Source organism: Orycteropus afer, unplaced genomic scaffold, assembly GCF_000298275.1.
Source record: "Orycteropus afer afer isolate SDZICR_OR568_19922 unplaced genomic scaffold, OryAfe1.0 scaffold00327, whole genome shotgun sequence".
NCBI classification, from domain to species: Eukaryota; Metazoa; Chordata; class Mammalia; order Tubulidentata; family Orycteropodidae; genus Orycteropus; species Orycteropus afer.
This window is the reverse complement of record NW_006921914.1, coordinates 1,119,987-1,125,195: the sequence shown is the minus strand read 5'-3', so window position 1 is coordinate 1,125,195 and position 5,209 is coordinate 1,119,987.

Sequence of the window (5,209 nt, the reverse complement as noted above, 5' to 3'; positions counted from 1 at the left end):
ATAATAATAATAATAATAATAATAATAGTGATTTCCATTTGAGGGAATTTATGTGTATGCATGTGAAGTAGATATAGGAGAGACAGAGTTAGGAGGAAGACATTTTTACTCTTTATTGTTTGATCATGTGTGTGTTTTATCTATATGATAAATTAAATAATTGTAAAGTCATACAATTCTGTAAGTTAAAACTTTAAAAATATCTTGCTGAAATTGATATAAATGAATGAGAATAAAGTATGTTATGATTTCCGAATAGAGTCTAGGCTTATGGTTTGAATGATTTACCAAAGATCAGCAGTCTGTTGCTTCCAACATTGTTAATTACCAAGCAAGCCAAGTTCTGTGTGCCCTAGTTTTCTTGATAATGAAATAGAGAATATTCTTGGTAGACAACCCAATGCGTCCAAAGTATTCTGAGAGGATTAATCAATTAATGACTATTGATTATTTGAGAACCAACATTTTCATGTTGTTAAATAACACAGAATTCAGCAAATTAAATATTGTGAATTTAAAGCACAGATCATAAAAGCTTTTTCTAGCTATGTTTTTTTTTTTAGCTCAAAAAGAAATTGAAAAATGAAACAGACCCAAACGTTATCGCATTGTGATTTACCAAGCACAAAATCAAATTGGTGCAGAAATCAGATATACTTTTTAAATAATTTGCAAAGGATTTGCTTGGTTCTTACTTAACTGGCAGGTAATAGAAGTAGCACAAGAAAAAAAAAAAATGATTTTCTTTGGTAAGGTACCAAACCAAAAGCCACTGTCGTTGAGTCAATTCTGGCTAATAGGACAGAGTAGAACTGCCTCAGAGGGTTTCCAAGGCTGTAAATCTTTATGGAACCAAACAGACTCATATTTCTCCTAAGGAGCATCTGGTGGTTTCAAACCTCTAATAAGCTTTTGATTAGTAGTCGAGGTCTTAACCAATTTGCTACCAGGGCTCCTTCTTTGATAAGTTTCATACCTGCTATTTTCTTGTGAATGTGTGTGTGTATTGGCATGTGGCATGTGCTTGAGAGTATTTGGGTTCTTGCTTTGTTTTTAATATATCAAGTAGTTATTTGTCTTCAATTCAATTAATTATAGTAGAATTAATTCTCAGCATGAACTACTGAGAGTCTTGTACTCATATTGTTTTTTCCAAGAAAATCTTGGCGCTCACAGTTCTAGTTATTATTTGCCCAAAGTTCAACATCTCCCACTCTCTTATCCCTTATTAATGTGCAGCAATTCTCCAATTCTCCACAGAAGCACCAAGTATGGCAATAACAACTAAAAATCCCTTTTTCTCTCATCCGTTTAACTTGTGAGCTGGTGAAGTGTGGAAAAACTGGCCCGCTTTTCAAGGTATTCAGGTTGGAAGCAGTCATAGGCTTGATCTCCTCTGGTGAAATATCTGCTGGGAAAATGTTTGTATTTCATAGCCTGTGGAGCAGATATTCAAAGTAGGTGTGATGAGAGTCCAACATTATACAGCAAGGTATGTGGAGTTCTGGTAATTAAGGGTATAAAATAGCATTAACATTCTCTGCTTCTTTGTGAAATAAGAATTTTTACTTTTCCTGCTAAACACAAACAATAGAATTGAGCACTCTCTTTTAAATCTATGTTTCATACTTGATTTGCTTGCTGTTTCCACAAGGTATCTCTCAGTTACATTGATTATATTACCAGATTATCCGATGATTAAGGCCATTAACAATCCACTCTTGAGTAGTCAACATAGCAATGTTTAGTTGCCTTGCAGAAACAATTAGGGAACAAAGCAATTTACCATAATTAGGTGCTATCTGAAAAAAGTATCCACATTAAGGGAAGTGAGAAAGACTTCTTTCTTATGACTGGGGATGACTGTTAACAGAGTGATTTTTTTTCTGAATTACAAAGAAAATTATTGCACTTTTAATTTGCTCATTATTGCAAACACAGAGACAACAAATGGCTCGTCTTCAGAGTTTGCCCCATGTGGCTTTGGGCAAAGTTTCTTAACCTTTCTGTGTTCTTGTTTCATCTTCTGGGAGGCAATGATAATAGTCATACCACTAGTAGATGCTGATGGGTAATTAATGTTTGCAAAGTACTTTGAGATCCTGGAAAAGAAAATACTCTTCAAACAAAAATGCACAATTTACATAAGACATACTTTAATTTACTGAAAAAGACTTTAGACTCAACCGTGAAACTCTTTATTTCTTATTCTTAATTTCCCTTCATCAAGTTAGAATATTTTATGTATTTCTTACATTGATAATCTCTTGGAAGGTGAGGAGGAAGATTGTTCCATTCTTTTCAAGTCCTTGTATGATGCCTGCTACTTTTGTAGTTTATCTGAAACAAGATTTCCATTTGCCTTCTGATGTTCTATCATCCAGGAATCCTACTCAAATAAGACACAATTATTTATGTGGGAAACAGACGTTTGGCTGTCTTTTTAGAAATGCTGAGCTAAGCAAGGCAGGATTTCTTATATAGATGGTGCTTTAAATCCCAAAACTTGTATGTCCTTGACATCTAAGAGCAGCTAGAGGAGGAAGAGGTAGCAGACTAAAAGGCGCAACTTGGTGGATCAGATAGGATGCTCTAGAGTTAGCCATTCTTTCTTAGTCATAATTTGGAAAGCCTGTAGGTATTTAAGGGCATCATGAATCTGGAGGAGCATAGCTATAAAAAATGTCAGACGTTAGATAGGTCAGTTGTTTTCATTTGAACTTTCTCTCCAGATCAGCTCAAACCTGGAAGAGAACTGAGGTACTAGGCTGAGTAATCAAGTAGGGATTCAGAAGAGTAATCAAGGCAGAAACTTAGTGAACTGAGTCATCGTGAGTTTGGAGATTGAAAAGGAGGGTGAAAGAAGAGCAACAAATCAGAAAAGAAGACAAGGAAATACAGGGGCACTTGAGAAAAAGAGGCCTCATGCTTTTTTTTTTTTTTTTTTTTAATATTAATTAAGTGCTTATTATGTGCCAGACACTAAGCACTTTACAAGGCTTCTTACCTTTAATTTTATGTGTTAGATACTATCATTATATCATTATCCTCATTTCACAGATGATGAAACCGAGGAATACAAAGTGAAATAATTTTCTCAAAGCCACACAGCCAGTAAATGACAGAGTTAGGATTTGAACTCATACAATCTAATGCCAGAGCCTATGCAATCAGCTACTATGTGCAGTTATTGTTTTTTAAATTGTGATTTAGGTGAAAGTTTACAGAGAAAATTTATTCTCCATTCAACAGTTTATACACATTTTGTTTCATGACACTGGTTACAGTCCCTACGGTGTAACAGCTTTCTTCCCACTTCCTCCTTGTGGTTACCTTTTCCTTGTATCCTTCTTCCCTATGAAGTCCTGCCCTCTGCACTATCTCCCTGTGTAAATGCTACCATTTTGATCTCCCACAGTCGATTGTTCTAAGGAGTGTACCTAACTGGTGTAATTGTTCACCTTGTACACTTATTTTTTTTTTGGCTGAAAGATAAACCACAGGAGTGACTTCAATTCCAGGCCTGAAGTGTCAGTAGGGACCATAGTCTCGGTGGTTTCATCAGTCTCTATCAGCCCAGTAAACCTGGTCTTTTTTATAATTTTGAGTTTTGTTCCATATTTTTTCTCCCACTCTATCCAGGATCTCCAATTTTGATCCCTTTCCCAGTGGTTGGCAGTGTTAGCTGGGCACCATCTAGTTCTTTTAATCTCACAGTGATATAGGCTGAGGTTGTCATGGTCCACTAGTCCCGTGGACTGATTTTTTTTTTCCATGCTTCTTTGATTTTCTTTGCTCTTCTCTGCTCTGGTGTAGGAGAGATCAATTGTAGCTTCTTAGAAGGCCACGCAGAAGCTTTTAAGACCACAGTTGCTACTCACCAAAGTAGGATGTAGAGCAATATTTTTCTGTAGTATGCTATGCCAATTGACCTTGACCCCGCAGGCCCATTGACTCACTCCCGAAGGGTGTTTGGCTTTGGCTAAGAAGTTATCATATCTCTGCCCTCACCTGTATAGATTTGTATTCTTGGTTGGTAGCAAAGGCACTTGGAAGAAAATTCGGAAGCCTTGGCAAACTTCACTGGGCGAATGAAGCTGAGATACAGAGGAATGACCTAAACCAAAATTCAACTCAATGGTGGAACTGAATCTTCTGATACCTGTTCTAATTTGGATTTCTTCAGGGGCTGGGAAAAACTTGAATTTGCAATTTGGGACACCACTCAATTTAGCTATGAGGAACCATAGAACAAAAATCAGAGAAGCAGAAGTCACAGCACTAATCACCTCCCATTAGAATATTTGGATTAATATTCATTATTTTGCTGTGTTCCAGTGCCATCTACAACATTATCATTGAGTCAAGATGGTTCTATGCCCTGCAGGTGAGCTCTAGGCTTTAGCAACCTGCCTTCAAAATCATTAAATCTTGATGGTTTACTGTGCTATTTAATCCAATCTCTTATTAATCCTAATCCTCTTTAGTTAATGAGGCCAGGTAAGATCATAAATCAAGCTTGCTTGGGCCAAATACACACACACACACACACACACACACGTAGTCCCTTACTTATGGAAGGGTTCAGTTCCAATGATTCCATGGTAAGTTGGTTTTGATGTAAGTGGAATACTTTTTTATTTTCTGTTTTCATTATTATTGCCTTTTAGAAATCTTTATAAATCATAACATTGAACATCTGTGAATGAACATCTGAGAATAATCACATCAGCAAATTATGCACTGCAACACTGTATGTAGTACATATTACTAATGATAACCCCCCAAAAAAACAAAATACCAAATTCATGGCCATTAAGTCAATTCTGATTCATAGTGACCCCCATTGGGTTCTTGAGGTGGTACATCATTATGGAAGTAGATTGCAGCATCTTCCTTTCACAGAGCAGATAGTATGTTTGAACTACTAACCTTCTGGTTAGCAGTCAAATCCCTTAGGCACTGTACCACCAGAGCTCCTTATTACTAATGAAAAGATGTACAAATAACCAAAAGAAAACAGAACAAGTGATCATAAGTAATGGTTAATCATAACTCAAATATCTCATAAGTCAGGAACTACATATATCTATATCTATATCTATATTTATATCTATATATCTCCATGTTATACCCAACACTCTGAACTGGGCTACATTTGTCTCATATTCTTAAAATGTAACTTATTAAATTTGAATCTTCTGAAAAC